At 44.7% G+C, this 24398-nt stretch overlaps 1 pseudogene across 1 annotated transcript; it reads right to left on the minus strand.

Moving 5' to 3' along the window:
• Positions 1–3691: 3691 nt before the first annotated feature.
• LOC310763108 (peptidyl-prolyl cis-trans isomerase FKBP3-like) lies at positions 3692–4350 on the minus strand (annotated as a pseudogene). Its single transcript has one exon. The product of its transcript is annotated as a peptidyl-prolyl cis-trans isomerase FKBP3-like (transcript).
• Between the last annotated feature and the right edge of the window lie 20048 nt (positions 4351–24398).

Consider the following 24398-nt stretch of genomic DNA (forward strand, 5'->3'; position numbering starts at 1 on the left):
CTGCCCCCTGTTTTCATATCCTCTTCTCCTTCCTTATCAGGGCTTGGGGGCAGGGCGAGCTGGGGCATGGGGCACTGCAGGGTGGCTGAGGGGGAGGCAGCGAATGGACACAAGTCCCACACTGCCTTTTTGGGCAACATGGTGTCTGCAGGTGCCCAAGCCACCGCGTCACTCCCAGGCGAGCTGCAGGCACTGCGGTAAGTGCTGCCCCCACGGTAAGTGGCCACCTAGTGTGACCCCACCCCCACCCCACCCCCTACCTATGCTAGTATTCCTTATTCTCATTTGTGTTTTTTTAAAAAACAAGTATTTGAATTCTAGATCTTGGAAGCAAATGTGCTCTGCAAAATAAATGCTGCATTGCACAGTTTTGTTTTGTTTTTTGCATATTTTGGCACACAGAAATCTCATTGTGCTCTGATTACGGTAACTACCTGTGAATGGACCCTAGTTTTCTGGTGACTTGCAAGCTAATCCCTGAGATTCAGTTTTTAAAATAGTTTTTTAAAGTGTGTTTCTAGCCTTCGTGTTTACTGCTATGTTTGGCTATGTGCAACAAGCCATGCCGGATAAAGGTGCTGCATGCAGCTTTTAAAGGGCAGGTGTTAGTGCAGGAGCTTAGGCATTCCTGTCATCTCCACAACACCATTTCACTGGGAGGAGCCTTCCCTGAATATCATCATCCTGCTGGTATCTGTGGGACCCAGGATCATCAGCTGTTCATCTGCATTTGCTAGATTCTCATTCACTTGGTTCCCTGCTCTCTCCCTAGCCTGACTGCCTGTGCCGCGTGGCTGTTTTCTCAACTCTGCCTACACAAGTTGTGTTTGTGAGGGCTTAGCCAGATTACTAAGTAACACTTCCTGGAACTTGCTATAAGCATTCACTTGGCCCCCACACAGTCTTTGGTTTCCTGCTTTGGCTAGCCTGAAACCTATTAGGAGCTTTAACGTGTAGATTCTTCTGTTTAAATAAAAACACAGCAGTTTCTCTCTTTCTCACCTCCCACCCACCCTCTCCAGGTCAGAGTCACAGTCCTGCTTAAGAGAAAGAGAGATTAAAGATCTTCCTTTTGAGTTATAAAGGTCTAATAAACAGACTGGCTGTGGGGAAAATAATTATCCACAGGTAAGTCATTTTCACAGCCCCAGGCTGGCTGAAAACATGTTAGGATCATTGGGGCCTCTTTGGTTAGCGTGTTGGGACTGGACTTGGCACACCAGGGTTCAAATCCTGACTCAGACATAAAGTTCACTCAGTGACCTTGGGTTCCTTGGAGGAAAGGAAAGGTGGGATATATATATATATCCACGAGAAACGCCCTGAAAGCCCTGCACATATCAGTTTGCAGGCTATTGTCCCGACACTGTTGAATGCAGTATTCAGTGACTCTCAGAAAAATTGCATGTGCTGTAACTTGATAAAAGTGCATGGCAGCCTAGCAGCATCAGCACCACAAAATGCCAGGGAAGAACAGGTGAGTGAAGATCTACATCAGTTACCGGGGGGGGGGGGGCGGAGATAAAGATTTACATTGGAATCTGCTGTTGTTGTGGATCCTGCCGCCCAAGGCAATTCCCTACCTTGCCTAATGGGTGGGCCAGCCTTGACACAACTCAGTGTCCTTGGTTCTGTGTCAGGAAATACACCTTCTTCCTACAACTACCACGAGCTCATCTACACCATACAGTCAAGGCAATGGCTGCTCCCAAAGGACTTTGGGAACTGTGGTTTGTTGAGGGTGCTCATGAGGGGGAAACTACTGTTCCTGGGATTCTTTGGGAGAAGCCATTTGCTTTGAAAGATTGATGTGGATCTGACCTTAGTGAAGAGGCCCAGAATATCTTCTAGCTCTTTGAGATGGACAGAGCAACCCACATCTATGAGAGGAGGAAACAGAGTACATAGGTGGATAAGAAACTAATGCATTACAGGCCAGGCTATTTGTCCATCTAGGCTAGGCATCCCCAACCTTTGGCCCTCCAGATGTTTTGGACTACAATTCCCATCATCCCTGACCACTGGTCCTGTTAGGCAGGGGTCATGGGAGTTGTAGGCCAAAACATCTGAAGGGCCGCAGGTTGGGGATGCCTGATCTAGGCAAACCCAAGATTACTTTCCAGGGTCTTGGGCACTTGCTACCTGATTCGTATAACTGGAGATGCCCTGGCTTGAACCTTAGCCCTTCTTCAGGCCGAACGCCTGCTCTCTACACAATGACCTCTGGTTCCTCCCCAGTCTTTCTCTGATCACGAAGCTGACTTCATTGCTACTTTTTCTCCTAACTTAGCCTTCTTCCCTCCCTCCCTCCCTCGTTTTGCTTTCCCTTGGATTTTATACTGAGAATTTTTCTTAGCCCCTTTTTATCTTCAATGAGCTTAGCAAGCATTCCCTAATTAACTAGAGGTTAAACCTAAACTCGAGTTAATTTGGGTTATTGGAAAGCAGCTTGGAATTTTGAAGGTGCAGGCATGTGAAAAAGAAGGGAGAAAGATGGGCAAGAAACCTGGGCCTTCCTCTGCAGTATCACCTGGAGCCGTTTGCACTGCAGACAACTCCCTGCAGGGTGCCCATCAGATGTCAGGCAAGAGATCATAATGGCAGGTGGGGGATGAGACAGGCTGGCAGGTCAGTAGCAGACAGGCTGTGAGCAGGTTGACCGTAAGCCAGAAACCTGGAGGTATGGAACATGATCTGCCTTGCAGTGAGTCAGACCTGTCTAGCTCTGTATTGCCCACACGGACTGGCAGCAGCCCCCAGGATTTCCGGCACTGGTCTCTCCCAGCCTTACCTGGAGATGCTGGGGGTGGAACCTGGAACCTTTCGCATTTAAACCAGATTCTTTGTCACTTAGCTATGGCCCTTAGCCACCTCAGTCAAGCCCCTCCCCCTGCCTTCATTATGAAGTGCCCAGACTGATGGAAGACAGGGGGTCTGTGGGCCTTAATAGCACCTGATCAGGTCTCCACAAGCACCTGGCTTTCTATGTCAAGAGGATGGATCACAGGCTTCTTAAGGAATGGCCTATAGAATTCTGCCCTCCCCCAGCTAGCAGGCTTGTTGATGTGTGGATTTGGTGTGCTCCTGGTTTATTCTATTGTATTTAGCAAGATTTATATACCACTTACTTGAAAAATAAATCAACAGTCTGCATAAGCAATGGATCCACATGGCTTTGTATTCAATTCAGGCCCTGTGACCATCCCTGGACACTTTTTATACGCACAGTAATGACGAGGCGAACAGCAAGAAATGGTTTGGTGGGATGTTGTATGAGCTCTATGGCTGTAGTATTGCATAACCCAGACCCGTAAGATGAGTGAGTACCGTACTTTTCCGTCTATAAGTCGTCCCCATGTATAAGATGTATATTTTGGGGGGCTCAAGTTTTAAGAAAATGAGGACAGATGGCCCAAAGCTGTTGAGCTTCTCCCCACATGCAGCTGCAGGTAGGAAACACTCCCTTGATCATTTCCTGTGCACAGTGGCATCGGGGAAGTTGCGCTCCCTGGCGGCATGCAGCTTCTCTCCCCCCCCCCATGCACCTGTGGGCAGGGTAACACTCCCTAGATTGTTTCCCGCTCGCTGCAGCATTGGGGGATGTTGCGCTCCTGCCAACTGGCGGGCGTGCCACTCCCCCCCCCCATGCCACTACCTGTGTATTGGACAACCCCAGTTTTTAAAAAATAAATAAATAAACTAGTCTTTAGTTAAAGTGATGCTGTACACAGCAACTGGAATAAAAGCTTTCCCCCACACACACTGTGTGAGAAACAAGACCACAAACACATTTCCTGGACTTCCAAGAGCATCTTCACAGTTTTCAAAGATGGGGGGCCAGGAGGAGCAACCCATCATTCAATATCCACCAGTTCCACTTCAAATAAAAGTTTTGCATTTGGTGGAATTTTGGTATCCAGCTGCCCTTTCTTCCCATAAGCCCATTCTGGTTTGATTTCCAGGTGAGCAGTCTCCCAGTGAATGACATCGCCCTTTTTGGGAAAGTTGCTTTTATCCCCCTTCTTCAGTACTGACTTTGAATATTTTGGGGGGCCCTCATCCACAGCTTCCTCAGGCTTTGTCTCCTTGGGCTTCTCCTCATCAATATTGACATTTTTCACTTGCTCTGCTACATGCTCTGGACTCTCAGTACCCTTAAATCTCTTGGTTCAAAGAGCTTGTTATGATCAGCTGCTCCTTACTGGCTGTCTTGGCCACATTTTTTATCTGTCCTAGTAGTTTGTGCTCTGACAGGAACTTGTCCGCCGCCTGCTCCTGCAGGAAGCAGACAATCTCCTTCCTGGGCAGAGTGTCTCCGCGGAGCTCCTCAGGGCTCCAGGGCTGCATGGGGGCTGCATGGCATCACCTCCTCTCAAGCATCGCTACCTCACACAAGCGAGGGCTCCCTCACGAAGCCGGGACTCATGACCCCAGTTTTTTTACTCAATTTTTTAGTCAAAAAACCTCATCTAATACACGGAAAAATACGGTAAGTCTGTGGGGAAAAAGCTCCCTTAAATCCAGGGAGGTTCTTTGTGGCCTTCCATTAGGACAATGTAATATCAATGAATGAACTACAAAGCCTCAAATCAGCTCACCAGCCTGCATTCTGCCATGGAAAGAGCATCTGGTTTGAGCAAAGCTATTCTGGGCTTTGAAGCTCAGTGGGTGGCCTTGAGCAAGGTGTGTGTGTTCTCAGCCTAACCTACCTTTCAGGCTTGCTGGGAGGATAAATGAGGCAAGAGCTGCAGAGCATTGCACACTCTGAGAAGTGCTAGAGAACTAAATCCCATTAGTTGAATTTCCTTCTGGGTTTGAAGGTTGAACATGGCAATGCTTTGCATGCTGTATGTCCTTGGGTGCCCCTCTGCTTTTTAAAATGGTATTGGGTAGTGGAGCTGGAAAGGACTTAAAAGCCTTTAGAGGGGAGGCCAGACTTCAGACTTTTGTGTTTGACTTGAACCTCAAGATCTGCCACCTGGGGCCAGGTGTAAAAGACATACACTTAAGATGAAAGAATAGGGTACTTTGAAGTAGCTGCTGAGCACAGGGATTTGTTTTGAGTACCAGCTGAACTTACAGTTCTCCTGCAGCAAAATCCATTCCTGGTTAACCCAAGTGTTCTTAATTTGATTTGAAAGAAAGAGGCATTTAGTTGTTGCCATTGCCAAACAATTGGGAGTCAGAATTCTTGATTATCTAATGCAGATCACATGGAGAGTTACCAGTAGATCCTGATCTACCTTCTGCCCAACCCCGGCCTATAGCCATGACCACTTGAATGCCTTTCCCCTAACATATTGGGGAAACAACAAAAGATCATTCAGCAAGCTTCTTTGTAGCCATCAATGTGCCATAGTAGCTATAGCAAGATAACTGACATAGTCACCCACCTACCCATTATGAGCTCTAATAATCAATGGCTGGAAAATGATCTGTAGGGTTGGGTATGAGTTGAAATGTTTCAATTAGTTGAATGGAGGAAGGACATAATCTTATGGCAGAGCACCTGTCATGCATGCAACAGGTCTCGGGTTCAATCCCTAGCAGTGTTGTTGTTGTTATTAATTGAATTTATATATCCAGATACGGCTGGGAGAGACTCCCACCTGAAAGCCTGGAGAACTACTCCCTTTCTGTGCAAACAATGCTGAGCTAGATGGAGAAAAATCTAACTTGCTATAAGGCATCTTACTATGAGTCAACTTTCTGAGTTCCAGGAAAAATTGGGTGCAGCTCGGTTTAGGAAGAATGGAGGATCAATTCTAGAGCTCCTTGCAGCCATCCCAGTGTCCTCGGGGAATTTGTGAAGCAACTGGCTTCATTGCTCTGCTGAGAGGTAGTATTGGGTAATAGGGGATCAACCCTTTTTTCCTGAGACAGCATTAATGTGTTGCTAATGATCTGGGATTTTTAATGGGTGGCCTAGATGAAAGAACTAATCCTACAGTGCTTGACCCTTCCCAGCCGGCGACCCCATACCACCAAAGGAAATAGATGGGGATAGCTGCTCACTCCTTCCCTCTCTGCTTAGAAAGGGTCACAACCTCCCAATGCCCATTTGTGATCTCCCCCCAAAGGTCACGACCCTCGGAATAAATGTGTTGGCCAAAGGAACGAGCACTCCGGATGTTGGCAGGGAGGAGAGGAGATTTTATTCTTTCCCATCTTAATTAGTCTGCTTTGATTGACTAAAATTCTGGGCACCCGAAAGGGCCTTAGTTTTGTAAGAGCCCTCAAGAAGAAATACCTTCTCATCAGGGACATACAGTTCTGCAGCCCAAGCTCTGAGCCCTTTAGTCAAAGCAAGGACTGAGCCATTGTTTAAGATCCATTGAGCAGAAGGGAATATATGACTCAACGTCATTCTCCAACCACTGGGAAAGCTCTGTGGTGATTGGGAATGGAGGGTCTTTTGGGGGGAAGAAATACTGGATGTGACCCCAGGCAGAGGTCGGCTGTGTGTCTGAAAGATTTAGCCCTGGTTGACAGTGTCTAATTGTTTTTCATTAATTGTGACACAGAGTGAATGGCAGGGCCTTATGGTCACGTTGGGGTGCTGCATGAGACTCTGAAGCCCTTTCCTGCCAATCTCTGCTATGACAAATGTTTCTTGTTCTACCTGATGCTCAGTAAGGTGCCCCAAATCAGATATCTTCCCGTGGACAAAGGACAGGCAGTGCAAGGGACTGCAGGCTTTCAAGCTTTACCGTACAGGCAGATTAAACATGGTCACTGCTTTCCTTTGACTGCTATTGATGCAATGCATTTTTAATTGGGTGATTGCATAATTGCAAGTTTTCTTTTTATAGATATATAAAAAGTATGTTCTGCCTCTGATCACTAGTGATAATGGGACGAGTCACAACAGTTTTCAAAATCAGAAACTAATAAAAGTAAAAATACATTTCAATGTGCCCAAGTCAAAAGTCCTGGCAGTAGAGGAAGGTCTTCAGCTGGCGCTGGAAGATAGACCAAGTAGAAACCAAATGTGTCTGGGAGGGGAGAGTGCTCCACAACAGGAGTTCTCTTGCCAAGAAGGCCCTTTGTTGAGTTGTAGATCTTCTGATCTCAGCTGAGGAGGACCCCACCAGAAGGGCTTTCCCAACCAGCCTCACAGCCCAGGGAAGAGTATGTGGGAAGAGGCGTTCCTTCAGATTTCCAACCACTCCAAATTGGGATTCTTCACCTGCTGCATCCACCCAAAAGCCCCACCGTATCTAGCATCTAACCCAACATTGGCCAACTAGGTGCCTATGAGAAGTCTAAAAGTCATACCATGGTTAAGAGTATATGGCTAGTACTGAGGTCTAAAGTTCAATTCTTGCCCAGCCTTGAAGCTCACTGATGGGTAGGCTTAACGTATTATTAAAGAACAGAATTGCCAAACATATAGAAGAACAAGTCTTGCTACAAGCAGACAAAAAACAGTGGGGCTTCCATAAGAAGAGCCAGCACGGCTGCCTATTAGGTTTTGCTGTTGGTATTATGATACAATACGGAAAAGGTTGAACTCTATGTGATGCGTTTTCTAATACCATAGGCTCTACTTCTTACTCAGCAAAGAGTTCTAGGAATCCATTCCAAATCGCATGAAAACTTCCTTACTTTTGCATTTTACTGGATAGGATCTTCTTATGGGCTGCCAGTTGCAAGGTCCACAATACCAGATATGTCATGGGATTTCCAGTGTTGGGGAACTATCATTTGATATTTGTGTGAACCCCTGGAGCCATCTCTTCTGCTCTTCCATCACCCATCATTCAACAGGTCTAATATGGTATGAACATCCTCTGATCCAGGTTGTCTAAGACCAAACCAATTCTGTTTTCTCTTCAATTCTGGCCCTGTCTCTTTAAAACAGTCACTATAAGATCTTAAAACTACCTTTAATGGAAAGCTCAGTGATGGAAAAAATGCCCTGTGGAAACATGGGGCTAAACCTGCAACTTATGCAAGGGTTACGTTCCAGGGATCGCACCCTCAACCCAAGATCGCGTAGAAGCAGGACACATTGGGTGCAATGGTGGATAGGATTGTCGAAGTCCCTTTTTCTGGATTCCACCCCCTTTCCATTTAAAATATATATATTTTGCCAAGCGCGTAAAGCTGAATGTGTGTAAGTTACTGTACCAATTCTCTGCTTGTGACGTATGTTGCACAACTCTGTTGAAAAAGCAGGGGTTTGATTAAAATGGGGCTGCCTTGTAGACGAGTTCCCTGCCTTCATATTCAGCACCTCAGCTTAGATATAGAGATATTAATTGGAAATCCTTGGGAGGGAGGTCAGCAAATTGCCATTTCCCATCCCTCCTCTGTTTAAATTAGTTTCAGACCAGTAGCTGCTTCCTGTGGCTATTGGATTCTTAGCACTTGTCTCTCCAACATCTTACCCTGCTGCACCCCACTGACAAGTATTCTCCACTGTAAGAGAGAGAGAGATACCTAAGATCTGTGGGAAAGCAGTAGATGGCAGCTCCTGTGGTCCCCCTCCCATCTGAATTTCATTAGAAGCACCTTCTGGCTAACCAGTTTCTCATTAATAATGGAATTGTTCAGAGCAGGTGCTCATCTGTGTGTCTGTTGAATCTTTGTTTACTGTTAGCTGTTCACTTGCAAGGGATTTCAACACCATTGGCCAGGAGTAATTTACTATCCTGTGGCGCTGCAGGATATATTTTTGTCATTTCAGAGTTGGTACACCAAAATGTTTACAATTCAGTACGCAACATATATCACTCTGTGGCTCAGCACATAGACATGGGGCATATTTTTACCCAGGTCTGAGCAAGTTCCTCCAGAGAATCTATGAATATTACTGGACATTTCTTGAACCAGCCTAGATTACCATGAAGTCTATGAGGTTTTCCATCCCACTATCCCTTGTCTTGAGATCCCACAGTAGTTATTACAATCATGGCAATCACCTTTGTTCTTACAGAGGGTCACAATGCTAGGGTTGCACATGTCTTGTGGCACGGATCCTTTCCTCCCAAATCTGGAAGGGAAGACTGTGGCGGTGCATCTTGAGGGAGGAACTGAGGTCAGCTTTCAGCACTTCTGTTGGGCTTCCGTCTTGTCCTGGTGCTTTACCACCTGCTTAGGAGTTGATGGTGTCCTTCAGTTTATCAGGGGAAGGGACGGAGGGATATTCAGCTCTTTCAAGACAGACAGGCAGAGTCTGGATGCTATCAACTGCTGTGTCAGAGACCATGTTTACCCACAAGTACAGTTCTTAATAATGCTCTACCCATCACTTCATCTGCTTGCTATGGTCTGCAATGATCTTTCTAGACAAGGTTTTCAGCAGTGCAGTTTTCCTGGCGGCTGGTCCAAAGGCTTTCTTCACATTCAACACTCTTCAAGCAGACTGTGTTGTTTTGCTTGCAGTTAAACATCCAAGAGTAGTCTGTTGAAACTTGCTGAGAATTCTGCCTTCTCCTCTTTGAAATGCCCTTCCTCCAGTGCCTGGAACCACCAGCAGCTAGAGGCTAATTCTATATAAAGGAAAGCTAATAACCGATACTTCCAGACCAACTATCAAATTGTGATGCTGAAATGTACAATTGCAGCTGTGCATATTCCTATGCCCGCGGTAAGTATATTGATCTACAGCTGAGGATTTTATTAATTTTAGTACCTTTTGGCCTGGTTTCCCCTCCTCCTCTTACATTTTTAGTACCTCACTGCTTGCTTTGAACATTTAAATTGCAAGCAATGCTGGGGTGACCTGGAACACAGCTGGAGCCTCTCCGAAAGCATCAGTTTTGCATATGAAATGCACAATCTCTTTCTCTTCCTCTTTGCTCTGCTGCTTCTGAGGCTGTCTAACATTTTGTCAAGACGGATCAGCCCAAAAGCCATGTTGCTGTTTCAGATTCCCCGAACGTTTTTCATAGCAACTGTTGGGTGTCCAGCTTCTTTGTATTGCAGGAGAAGTCTCGCCCACACCTCATAACTCTTCCCCGCTTCCAATGCAGAGTCTAAGAACCCAGCAGCCAGGAACGTCACCTGACCCTTATCAAGAACGGCTTGATGCAAACACTCAGAGAATGCGAAATCCGCCAGGGCACCTAAGATAGATAGGGGTGCCAGTGTCAGATTTTGAATGGACGTTTATCTTTTAAGAGCTACATAAAAAGGAAAGCTATACCTAGTGAAACTTTCCCTGTCACTAGGTTGCAGTGATAGGGGAAGTTGCACATCATAGAATTTCTCCTCCACCTTCTTATATGCAACTCTTAAAAGAACAGGATGTCCTGTGGTGAGGCAAGGCCCAACCTGGGTATAAGACAAGACAAGGCTAAGGACTGGAGACAGAGCTCTGAAGTTGCTTCTGCGGATAACAAACTGAATCGAGCCCTTCTAGCAGGCATGGCCAAACTTGGCCCTCCAGATGTTTTGGGACTACAACTCCCATCATCCCTAGCTAACAGGACCAGTGATCAGGGATGATGGGAATTGTAGTCCCAAAACATCTGGAGGGCCAAGTTTGGCCATGCCTGCCTTATAGAGTTGTAGCAGCAGCAGGTGCAGCCCAATTGTCAGTCCCACCTGAACTACAAGGTCTGGTCTACTGAAGAAGGCTGGATCCCTTTAAGTAATCTACTGCGATTGAGCAAGGAGCTTCAGTCTCGTGCAATGGAATCCTCCAAATATGTTAATAATGGACATGCATTCTTACCCTTGGGCCAGGATAGCACTAGAGAAGAGCTTGCTGGATCAGGCCCATGCCCCATCTATTCCATCATTCTCTTCTTACATTGGCCAACCAGATGCCCACAAGAGGACCAAAAGCAGGTCCCGAGTACAACAGTACCCTCTCCGCTTGTGGTTCCCAGCTACCCATCACCCGGCAAAGAGGAATCTTGACTGTTGACACACGAGCTTTCTATGGGGCCTGGGTGATGACCTTTCAATGTGAAGGTCAGACAGGCCTCTTCCAGTTTGGCTCCTTACGGCTTTGTGAATAAACTTCCTAAACAGCACTGGGGGGGAGGGTAGCCAATGAAATGTCCGCCAGATGTTGTTGTATTCCATAGCCAGGAATGACAGTTGTAGCTCATCAACCTCTGGAGGGCACCATATTTGGCTACCCTTGCTAAAGAGGAGATAGGACAGGGGAGCAGACTGCAATGAAAGTGATGGTAGAACACAAAAACAGTGCCTTGGGGATCATTGCCTTGGAGAGCCCAGGCCCACCATTCCAATCATCCCTGATCTTTCATACTTCGGAAGTATACTAACTGTTTGCAAAATCATACAGCCTTGGAGGTGAATGTTCCACCACTTCTATTTGGTTTATGAGGCGAAAAGGGTTGTTTCTCCGTGACTTCTAAAAGCACTCTCTAAGCTTCAGTTATTTTGAATTCTTGAGAGGGCTGCAGGGTAAAGTGTATTTAAAACAGCACTGGAAGATGTGGAGAGAGAAAGAGAGAAAGTGTGTGGCTCTCCAGGTGTTGCTGAACTACACCTCCTATCATCCTTAATCACTGGCTATGTGGACTGGGGCTGATGGGAGTTGAAGTCCAACAACATCTGAAGGGCCACATTGAACCTTGTTTTTACTCAAGGGAAATTCGCTCTTTAGTACTGGGATAAGTGCTTGCATTTTTGGACTTGTATAATGTAAGAGTTAGTTCCCATTCTAGAGAGGGTATTCACTTTTGCCTTGTGCAGCTTGGCTGCTGCTACTGATTGTATCTAGTTTTCCTTCTGCTGCTACACACCGTGGATGGGAATGGAGTTTTGATAGAAGAAGGGAGATGATATTTTGCAACCACTTAATTCAAGCCCTTCCTTGGGCAGGCAGCCGTGGAGAACTTTCAGTTGCTGTCTGGCTACATGCTAGACTGATTCTTTGATAATATGCAGAGTTAGTCTCTTGCAGCAATAAAGTCTTGCAGCACCTTAGAGCTGAAGGCTTAGACGAACAGACTTACTGTAGCATAATAAGCTTTTGTGGGCTACAATCCACGTTATCAGGTGCGCAAAGTGTTGTCCTGAGTTGCAGGATGTGTGTGAGGTTAGTTGGGATGGTTGCCTGTCTGTGGGGGAGGGAGTGTTCACAGTTGTGTCCCCCCCCCCAAAAAAAACCCTATCTATGTGTGTGTAATACACACACAGCTCAGGATTATGCTTCATTTATAAATAAAGTGGGCTCTGTTCTTATGCCGTAATAAATTTGTTAGTCTTTCAGATGCAGCAAATGTGAATGGTCCCTTCACATATTCTCACTCTAAACAGGATTAATTTGCTTCAGATGTGCATAATTTTGTAATCGCATACAGTATGTGACCCCTGATTGGCTGAGGATCCCTGAGGAGGAATGAAATTGGGGGTGGGGGAAGGAATGACCATTGAAGCAGCAGCAAGGGCAGAGGAGGCTCTGAATAGTAGTGAACAGCCATGAAAAAAAGGTTGGATTTGGGGCAACTGCAATCTGGGAAACAGTAAAACATTTGGTAAAAAGTTAATGGGGTCTTGCTTATCACCCTATTATATCTAGATCTATCTCCATTTCCTTACTTTACTGTTGCTCATCAAACCTGACCCAGGACTCCTGTTGTTCCACCCCCAATTTATGCCCATCAATTCTTTTTCAGCATGCATGAACCCTGGTCCACCTTTTCCTTTTGAGGTTTTCAGCACTGCCAGATCAGTACTGAGACTGACCTTTCTTCTTCTTCAAGTACTTGTAGATTAGATGTTGGACCTGGACCAGGGGATTACTATTTCTGTACATTTTGGAATTTTGTAAGCTGTGCAACTTTGTTGCTCGGTTCATTTGATTTTTTAAAACATGGTCTGTGATATTTTATGCATTGTGACTTTGCTGTTATTTTTATTTGTTATAGTCTGGTAGTGATTTTGTGTAAAGATCGTTGTGGGGAGAGATTTTCTGTTTAATTATTTGCTGATTTTAACAGTTGCTTTTATCATGTAACAGATTTCAAGCGGATTATTGAATATTACTTTAATTGATTGACTTGCTTATTTTTATCGACTTGTCACATTTTTCATTATGATTTATTTGCCTTGGATCTGATGGTTTTATGGTGTGTGATCTTGGTTGTATATTTTGTTGTTTCTGTGGCTTGTAAACTGCCTTGTGTTCAGCAATGTAGAAAGGTGGTATACAAATTAAGAATAAAATGAAAAGAGTCTTTGTTGTTGTCTATAATATAGTGGTAGGACCTGTGGGCTTGAGCTGCACTGTGGTGCTTAGCACAAGGCTGTGTGTTGAAGGGAAGGAGATGAAATCTTTGTTTCCTAAAATGTTCATTTTCGTCATGTATCTGCCAAGGTCTAGTATGGTGATTGATGAGATGAAATAACCAAGAGGCATTTCTGCTTCTTATCGGTGAGGGTTCTGCAGTGTGTACTTTTTAAAAAGCCTGTGCCTCCAAATCAAGGATGGAGTAGCCTGTGGCCCTTCGGTTGTTGTTTGGCTAAAGCTCCCATCAATCCCACACTAGAATGATAGTGTGATAGGAGTTGCAGTCCAGCAACATCTGGTTCCCCATCCCTGTTCTAGACAGAGAAGCAGCCCAGGGAGATTAAGGTAACCAAGGAAGTGGCTCTGTGCCAGACTGAAAATGGGTGCCCCCCCCTCCTCAATTCCCTGGTAGTTAGAAAGAACAGAGTGGAGAGTTTAGTTGTGTACAAGCTAGAAGCTAGAATCAGGCCAGGAAACCAGGGCGTCAGAGTCATGCCTGATTTCTGCTTGAATCCAAGCTATGTGGCTATGGGAGAAACAAGACCCTCTTCTTCGAGTGTTAATGCTGTGAACCCCTTCATCGTAGGCTCAGGTTGTATATATGTGTAAATAATCCACATATCCTAAAGACACCACAGTCTCTGCTGTCTCTCGTTCTAAAGGAAACACAAACCCTGGGTAAGCGCCTGGAACCTCTGGAATTTCACACTGCTCAGAGACTGGGGTAGCATGCAACGTTACTATCCTACAGAAAGAAGCATCTTCAGAGACAAGCTGTCATTTACTCCTGTCGGTTAGTTTGTCAGCGGGGGAATATGCAGGTAATAAAAATTAAAACAAATGAATGTTTCATACCAGTTATTCTAAAATGTGCTTGTTTGCAACAAGCTGAAAAGTACATTTGAGACAATAATAAACTCCATTTAAATTATGCCCTTTTTGATACATCCCTCCCTGGGTTTGGAAGTACGCAGAGGTATGGATAGATAGCTTTTTATCTTTACATGCCTGCTTTTTTCTTATTCTTTTTGGTAGCAAATCAGGTGGTGGAAATATCCAGGTGTTGTTGGTTTTTTTGCTTTGATAACATGAGCGTAAGGAATCAACTGTATGCAAAAAACTATGGGAGACAAGAGTCCTAAGAGGAGAGGCAGCAAGAGTTGGGTATACCTATTCGGGAGAAGAGATTAGTAAGAGGTTATGTCATAAAAGGTAAAGGTAAAGGTACCCCTGCCCATACAGGCCAGTCGTGTCCGACTCTAGGGTTGTGCGCCCATCTCACTTAAGAGGCCGGGGGCCAGCGCTGTCCGGAGACACTTCCGGGTCACGTGGCCAGCGTGACGAAGCTGCTCTGGCGAGCCAGCACCAGCGCAGCACACGGAAACGCCGTTTACCTTCCCGCTAGAAAGCGGTACCTATTTATCTACTTGCACTTAAGAGTGCTTTCGAACTGCTAGGTGGGCAGGAGCTGGGATAGCTATCTTCAAATATCTGAAGGGCTGTGACATAGATTATTTGTTTTCCACTGCTCCTGAGGGAAGGGCCCAAACTAACAGGTTCAAATTACAAGATGGAGAATTTTGATTAAACATTAGGAAGAAGTTTCCAACAGTAGGGGAACAGGCTGCCTTGGAAGGTGGTGGACTCTCTTGTTCATTATAAGTTTTTAAAGCACTGGTTGGGTGAGCACCTCTCAGGGATGCTACCATCCGGAGGAAGCAGACCCATTGGATGACATTTGTGGCCCCTTCCATCTCTCTTCATTCTGTAATGTCTTTTAATGAGGAGTCATCTAGTCAACTATCATGAGAAATAGCGGGAAGTTTGTATACATGCATAGGGATGGAAACACTTTACTTTCGATATATGTTCCAGCCAACATCAAATCTGTCTCCAACAATCACAGGCTGTGGGAAAATAACTCAAGGGCTTTGGGGAAATAGTTGGGGGGAGGGAATGGCAACCAGTACATTAAAGAAGCTGAGGTCAGAGTGGAGGTTTTCAGGCTGCTTGCTTAGTGATCAATGCCAAGGCTGGTGCTGGAGGCGAGCAAACAGGGTGACTGCACTCCGTGCCACATCACAGCGTGCATCTGTGTGCTGAGATGACTTTGGTGTGTGCTGAACCTCTACAGCACTGATTTATCCTTAAAAGATTCCAAATCCTGAACAATCCTGCTAGATGGCGAGGCCATATGATTTTACTGGGGGCCTTGAAGAGAGAAGACAGATGTGCGATTCTAAACGTGGCAGAAGCAATCTAATACTGTTTCCACTGCTCTGAGGGCTGATCCAGCATGCAGTTTGTTAATAGGCAGATCTTTAATTAAAGCTGCAAAACTGCACTTGCACAACAGATAGTCACTACAGCTCTGCTCCCCCACCCCACCCCTTCACTGCTGGTAACACTTTTTAATGCCTCCCACATCTGACTTAGGGAATTTTCTGTTCCATTGCAGCAACTTGGCAAGTGGCTTTGAACAAATGACCTACCGAGCTGCAGGTAATATGTGAGAACTAAGTTGAAAATGACCTACTGGCAATGTTCCATAGGTGTTTCTATTTTAAATTGTTATATTTTACCATTGCAATCTGTGACCCTCCAGATGTTGCTGGCCTACATAAGGATCAGGCCAAAGGCTTATCTAGTCCAACATCCTGTTCCCACAGTAGCCACTAGATGTCTATGAGAAAATTCAAGCAAGCAGGGCATGAGTGCAAGAGCACTCCTTGCTGTTGAAATGGAATACACAGGATGAGATGGTTAAATCAGCTATGATTAAATGGGCACAAGACATTGGTCATGACATTATGTTTGCTGACTGGGAACAGTTATGGACTACCGGTATAAAGTTTACGGCATGTAATGCCTTAAGAGAGAACATTATGAAAATGATTTATAGGTGGTACATGACCCCAGTCAAGCTTGCAAAAATCTATCATACGCCCAATAATAAATGCTGGAAATGTGATGAAACTGAAGGCACTTTCTACCACCTTTGGTGGACGTGCCCAAGGATCAAGGCCTTCTGGGAAATGATCTATAATGAAATTAAGAAGGTTCTTAAGTGTACCTTTCATAAGAAACCAGAGGCCTTTCTCCTGGGCATGGTAGGCCAACTGGTGTCAAGGAAAGATAGGACGTTCTTTATGTATGCTACAACAGCAGCAAGAGTTCTTTTAACAAAGTATTGGAAGACACAAGAACTACCCACGCTGGAAGAGTGGCAGACGAAGGTGATAGACTATATGGGACTGGCCGAGATGACTGGCAGAATCCGTGACCAAGGAAAAGAGACGGTGGAAGAAGATTGGAAGAAATTTAAAGTTTATCTTAAGAACTGTTGTAAAATTAATGAGTGCTAAAATGTCATGGGTAATGTAAAACAGAATTGCAGTGACAAATAATTGGGTAAGAGAAAAAGGATGAAAGAAAGTGAATTATAAGTAATTGAAATTAGGGGTTGCTGGGAAAGTTTAAAACAGGGATGCAGAAAAGGGAGGTATGGGGAAGTCGTTGAAATAAGGTTTAAGAAAAAGAGGTTATGAAATTATACGTGTTTATATGTTTGTTTGTTTATGTATTGTCAGTTGTATTGTGTCTTAATATATGTTGGAAAATTAATAAAAATTTATATATATAAAAAAAATGAGTGCAAGAGCACTCATCTCACTTGCGATTTCCAACAACTGGTATTCAGAGGCATCCTACCTCAGAGAGTCAAGGTAGAACATTTCCATCCTGGCATCCATTAATGTGTCTCATCCTAGCAATTTGGTGTTATGAGCAAACTTTGCTGCCTCACTGTTAACCCCTAACTTTAGAACGTTTATGAATAAGTTTAAAAGTGCAGGTTCCAATATTGATACTTAGGGGACTCCACTTTTTACATCCCTCCACTTTTTCTTCAGGAAGGTTTAGACCATATCCTGACAATACTGATCCACAAGAGAAGTTCTCTTCTTATGCCACAACTGCTAAGATTATTCAGGTGTCTTTGGTGAAGGGCAATATCAAAAGCTTTATGAAAGTCTAAGTACACAGTGTCAACTGGATCACCTCTGCCTATGTGTTTGTTGACATGCTCAAAGAACTCTTAAAAAAGTTAGCGAAAGAGGACTTACCCTTGCAGAAGTCATGCTGGTTCCGCTTCAGCAAAGCTCATTATTCTATATGCCTGGCATTTTTATCTTTTATAATGCTTTCCACCAGTTTTCACAGAACAGATGTTAAGGTAACCAGCCAATAATTTCCTGGATCCCTCCCCCCCCCCCAAAAAAAATCTGGTGTTATGTTGGCCACTTTCTTGTCCTCAGGTAAAGATGCAAAAGAGTACCCTCACAAACTTTTTACTCCCTTGTTATCCAGATGCCCAGGCTCCTCCCTAGGTGGTCTCCAGCTTCTCATGTATCTAAAGATTTGTGGTGGCGGTCTTTGTTTTTAACAGCATGCTCTTCTACTTTTTAAAATATGTATCCTTCATTGTCCACTTGCATTCTTTTGCTAAAGTTTGTGTTTCTTTCCGTTCTCATTTGGACAAGGCTTCCATTTTCTGAAGGAAGTCTTCTTGCCTCTGTGGAAAGCCACCCCACTTCATATGTGGAGAACCAGCTTCTATTTACCACCACTGATTCACCTGGTGGGTGGAGAGGTTCCTATTTTGTTCCCACTCCCATCATTGTACTCACATTTCAAAACCTGCCACCGCTGTGTATCTCTGCTCTGCTGGTTTACCAAAGCCTTAATCCATAGTTGTGGTATTTTAGATATGGTACAAAACCAGCCAGACCCGCTTTATAAGTAAATACTGTATGGGTGACCAAGAATTTCTACCCAGCAAGCGAATCAGAAGTTAAATTGTAGAATCCTTTAACTTGGCATAAAAATAACCCAGCTCTTCCAAAATCAGTTTTATGCAGCTAAGCAACTGACAGCCACCAAGGGATACTTAACTCTTCACATAACCTCACATACACAAATGAACTCTTATATGTTGAATATAAAACAAACACTGTCCCAGTAAACAAATTTTAAAATATGATTTCTCCACAGCCTCCAACAGCTTTATTGATGTGGCTTGTTAACCGCACTAATGTTTTATTGGCCTCGGTGGTACCTTTCCTGAGCTGCCATGTACAGTTCAGCTGATCTTCTGTTACTATCGTTTTGAACAAAATTATTTGAAATTTATTTTAAAGTATTTGAAACTCCAGCTCACCCATCTTGGTTCGGGGGCTTCTGGTATTAGTGTTTAAACACTTGCACATGGTGCTTCTCTCCAAATGTCTTTGGCACAAGGCATTTTGCTTTATGGCACTTTAGCTTCTTTTAATCGCTATTGTGTGCCCCTGGGCTCTCAGTGTATCATCCTACACCCTCCCCTATTTGAACCTGGCGTCTATAGCCCTAACTATTGGCATCTATATCCCTAACAACATCTAAATCCCTAACTATTGCCCATGCTGTCTGGGGCTGATGGGATTTGCAGTCCAACAATATCTGGAGAGGCACAGGTTATCCCCCTCTCCAAGCACAAAACATAATAGCCATCTTTCTGAACTTCTAAGCTTTTTAACGAATGCTTGTGAACCAGTTGCGTTTTTTCCACAAATCGCTTTCAAAGCTGTCATCCAGCAAATATGCTTTGATCTAATGGCACTTGAGCAGCCAACATCAAAGTTAAATTAACACCTCCATCCCAAGAAACAGCAAAAGTGATACAGTTGAGTTGCATAGTTCAGGGCTGTAATTCCTCCCGCACCTCTGACCACACATACTGTGGGGCCTCTGTGCACCCAGATGAAAGGTTTGAACCAAATACATGCTGGTTTGCATTGGGTGTGTGAGTGTGAATGTGTATATCGGAATGGATGCCGGTTAAACTTTATGATGCCATTTATATGTAGCTGATTCTGTGATATTTCAGCAATATTCCATGACTGCAAGTAATTAGCTCACTTACTTAAGCATGATGGTACCTACATATGTAATATAGGAACACTTCTGGACTCACTGACCGCACAGCCCTATACATGTCTTCTCAGAAATAAGTCCCAATTGAGTTTAATGGGGCTTAGCCCCATGTAAGCAGGTATAAAATTGCAATCTGAGTTATCCCAGATACTGGCCATAAAGCCTATTCATATAGTGTGAACTTACCATTTAAAATGTTATAGCCACTGTTTGATCCAAAATTTTTAAAGCGAATTTGTAGCCAAATTTCCACACAAATGGTGGGTTGCTGCAGAATTGAGAAAACTTCAGTGGCTGTAGTCAGTCCCTTTATGTACCCTCAAATTCCTCTAGCCCAGGGTTTCCCAAACTTGGGTGTCCAGCTGTTTTTTGACTACAATTCTCATCATCCCTGGTCACTGGTCCTGCTAGCTAGGGATGATGGGAGTTGTAGTCCAAAAAAGGCTGGAGACCCAAGTTTGCGAAACCCTGGGCTAGCCAATGAATATCAGAGTTATGAGCATGTGCATGGGGATAGTCTGTTCATGGCATTTTATTTATTTAATACCTAGTACTCCAGAATTCTGATATTTTGGAAGTAGAGAAGATGAGGAGAGGAACTATGAGTCTGCCTGAGCTATAGCAAACCTGGTTATTGTGATGAAACTTTGCCTTCAGCTAATGATTGCTGTCATGGGCAGGACTTTGGCTCAGTGCTATCGTCTCTTGCTGTTCTCTCTCTCCTCTGAACTGAGTTTGCAAACTGACAGCTCACAGCAGTCAGGGGGAAGTGGCACGGAACAGATGCCTCCCACGCCACGCCCACCACGATGCTTGTACACATGCCGCACAAATGAAAATATTGAGGATCTCTTCCAGATCTTTCACAAAAGTCAGGTGTTTTGCAAGGCAAGAAAAAGCAGCTTTTGTGTACATTGTTCTTGAACACCACCTGAATAATGACAATGTCATATGACAACATGCAATTTTAAAAACAACAACAACCCCCCAGGAACTATACCACTATAAATGGTAAGTGGGGGAAGGCCCTCAGCCTTTGGTGTGTGGAGATGGGAGGTATCTATGCAACTACTCCATCAGGGGATGCTCATGTCAAGCACTTTTCAGGGAGATGAAAGAAGTCAAGGCAATGTCCCAGCTGGCACTGTGTTGTGGGGGAAGCCAAGGTCTAATTTCTGTTGCCTGTCTGTACATGCATCTTTCCCTAAGCCCTTCTTCCCAGTGCTCATGGATTGCTTACTGGAAAACTGTTTCCCTCTGGGGATTCTTTTAAGATGCAGGCTTGATTAGTACCACTGCATCTGTGGCAGCAGAGTAGACTATGCTCGTTGGGAACCAAGAAGTAAACACAAGAGCTTGCAACTTCCTGTCTCAGTTGTGTCTGAGAGTTTGGCAACGAACAGGAAGCAATTGTGCCACCCATGCACAGAAAACCTTTACCACCCTGCCTAGGTCACATGTGGCAGACCACACCATGCATGTACTTCTTTGCCTCTAAAGAATGAGAGAGGGGTTTCCCCTAGCTGCATGTACCATTGAATTCACGACAATTTAAGGTCTGGTTTTATCAGTTCTGTGGTGCACCACAGAACTCTGTGCTCCCATGATCAGCGCACATTCATGCACTCTGTGCATGAGAGGTACTGTCTGTCTCAGAGAAGCATCCTCGTCATATCTGTAATTAACTGTTGAGATGGCTTTTGCTTACACACACACACACAGAGTACATACCGCTGTCACTAGTCTGGAGCATTCTGCTAAGCACCTAATGTGTCCGCAACACAGTCTTATGCATGCCTTTTCAAAAGGAAGCCTCCTAGTAGTTAAATGGCTGCAGTCCCAGGTAAGGATTGCAGCTTTAACAATCTCATCCTACACTGCATGGGGTGTATGAGTGAAAATGGGAGTGGGGAGTCAGGGGTGAATGGCTGTGAAATGCATGGCACAGTGATACTGCTGTAGTACTGGGAGGGCAATGGCTGGCTTTTCTTCTGGCATAAGGAAATGAAATTAAGTACAGTGCCTTCCATTATGTCTGTCTCGGGATGCAATAATTGATTTTGCCTATTGATGCTGCATCTCCCTATTCCTCATACTGGATCCACTTGGGGAAAGCAGCCAAGCAAAGATGCCTTTAACCTGAGTTGGAGGATGGTTTGTTTGTGACATGATGAGAGCTACCAGGAACCGCTGTGGGCAAATGCAGGGAGGCACCTGGTGGTACATCACCTAGAGCTCTTTGGAGGAAAGGTCTTTGCTTCCAAACACCATTAACCACCCAGTGCAATTGATTGGCATACATTCCAAGGTATGGTTATATAATATTCAGTCCTTTTCCAGGGCAAAGTAAAATCCAGGTATATCTGGACAATATCTTTTGGGCAGAAAATATTGCTGTCACACGCTTACTGATTTTTGTCAGGATTTGTTCTAAGCCTGTATAGAGACAAGCGCTGCCTGGAGGAACAGGAATGTATTTACTGCTAATTATGGTGCTAGTTCTGATTCTGGAGCAGTAGCTTGATAACTGGACATGCATTTGAAAAGGAAATATGATATTTACTAGTCAATTTTACACTTAAGGAAAGAGTTCTGCTTCTTGTTGTTTTAAAGGACGATATGAGCACCTCCGTTGATGGGTTCCAATCCTTTTTACATACACTTTTTTAAAAATAAAATCAAGTAGAATTATTCCAAAAGTGATCTGGAAATGGCAGACAGTTGTATTACTAATGGACATTAGCCACTCGACGCCTGCAAATGTCACACCAAAATGAACACACGCCTATTGTTAACAGTGCTGACCACATGCTTTAGAGGGACACAGCCTGTTAACAGAAACTTGCAAATGCCATGGCAGAACACAAAATGTAGAAATGCCATTGCCAGGGGTTTACAACACTGCTAGCAAATAACTGTGTGCAGAGGGGAAAATATTACTGTCTATACTGTACATAGCCCTAGTTAATTTTCCCACATTCCTTAGATCTGGGAATTTTGAGTATGGGTCTCCTGCTTCTGAGACTGTATTTTAAAACAGAAAAGGCACTGCTATAGTTGAGTATGCAGGATCTGTGAATATTAGTTCAGTGTTTAAATTTAGACAGCAAGTTGCTTTTCTCTTTTACTTTGCTGCTTTATTTTTAGACTTAGAAATGTACTTCCAAATCAAATCCACCCATCTTTGCCTCTCAGCTTTGGGCTGCTTTGACACTCCCCAAATGGAGAGGTTGCCTGGAGAGGAAAGATGATTTAATAATAAATTGTTCTGGGGTCTGAGGTTGGGATTCCCCGCCCCCACCCTTCTTTCCCCCTGAATGTGTATGTGGCTCTGACGCAGTTTCCTGAAAGTCCTGCCTGGTCCTGCCAGGGACTGAACGAATGTAGATCCCAGCTCACCCAAAGGGGAGTGGAGTGGAGGGGGAGAGAAGACTTTGCCAAACTGGCTTGACCAGAATGTGACACAAGAGCAGGAAATGAGTCACTCCTGGTAGGGCAGCTGCTCTCAGCCATTTGCATAAAGAGAAGCACCAGCAGAGGAGGGGGAAATGACACCAGGCCTCTCGGCCTGTCCTGAATAAAATCTGGCTGCATTCAACTAGCTTGCAGGCTTCTGTCTTGATACGCTGTCCTCCTCTTCCCCCGCGTTGCCCCCACCCCTGTCCTTCAAACATCTCTCTGCTATATCTCACCCTGCAGAACCCCAAACATTCAGGGTCTGGATCTTTTTAAAGTGCTGCCTGTAAAGTCAACATGAAACCTCTGTTTAAACGAAAGTACACACGCATGGCCCAGCCACCCAGCCTCCCTGGCACATTAGGATGGGTCGGGGCAAGGCCATTGGGGGGCCCTGGGTTATTTCCCAGGAGGAGCCCTGCTAAGCTGGCTGCACAAGGACAAAGCTCTGGCAAGGGGGATGATACAGACATAAACTGCTCTAGCATCGCTTCCATTGTCTCAATCGATTCCTGCCTGCAAAGGGATTAATTTTCCTCCTGCACTGAGCTAACCCAAGTAGGTCGGTCGGTGGGGTCCAGGGCAGGCTGGGTGGGAGGCCCTTTTGTGCGTTGGGATTTTGACAGAGAGAGGATTGTTTTGGCAGCCTCTAAGTCCCCTTTTATTAATAATTAGGGATGGGAGCCTGTCCTTTGCAGTGGTGACGCTTGCTCTTAAAAGGGCAAATTCGCAAGCAGGCCCAGCTGCAGGTAGGAGAGAGCTGAAGGGGAAACCGCTGGGGGATCTAGGACCCTCTTGTTTCTCACTGGGTGCCAGCAGTTTGAGGGGCATAGCTGTATGTATGTATGCCACACAGGATTAAAGTTGGACCTTGCATTCTATTATTTTATTAACGGATGTCCCAACCTTGTGGTGTTGGATATTAGACTTCTTTTGTGTTCTGTCGTGCTTTTTATCATTTTCATTTGCTGTATTTATTTTTAAAGTCATTCCAGCGTAGTATACCAGGACCTTGTGGGTGACTTGGAAGCAGGTCATCAGTCTGCCTAAAAGTGGGTTTTCAGAGCAATGGTCAGAATTTAGAGAACTTTTGACTTCCTCGACCAGAACACTGCCAGCACACAAACCACTGGGCACACCTAAAGGAGCTCTTTGGATAGAGACTCAAAAATCTCTCTCTCTCTCTCTCTCTCTCTCTCTCTCTCTCTCTCTCTCTCTCTGTGTGTGTGTGTGTGTGTTTATGTGTGTGTGTCTGTTAGTGAGTAGCTTTCTCCTTGTTTATATCTCCTTCCTACCATAGCATCCCCTTGTCAGGAAAGAGTGCCCAAAGGTTACAGCTTAAAAGGCACACATTTAGAAATATATAAAGCAATGTCGAATCTTACAGGCAGCTGCGGTGTCCTGCCGGTGCAGAAGTATAATAATTGTGTATTTTGTGTAAATAACATTTGAATAGGCCTGTACTGTTCACGAAGCAATGGCTGCTCTGCTTCGTCTTCTTCTAATGTGGATTATGCTTACCCACATGAATTGGTGTGTTGGCAGTTTATCTTTAGGCCCACATACTCCGTTTTAATCTGATTGGAGGATGGTGCTATTTATACAGGTTTAGTGGGTGGTTTGTTAAAGTGATAGAGCAACCTGATCTTGATCTTCCAGAGCACCCAAAGATGGCCAAAGATATAGAGTAACTACGACTTCTGCTTTCCCACTCTGCCCTTTATTGAGCAGATTTCAAAGAAGACGTTGT

The sequence above is a fragment of the Podarcis filfolensis genome, assembly GCF_964270895.1.
Source record: "Podarcis filfolensis genome assembly, chromosome: 5".
Classification (NCBI taxonomy): domain Eukaryota; kingdom Metazoa; phylum Chordata; class Lepidosauria; order Squamata; family Lacertidae; genus Podarcis; species Podarcis filfolensis.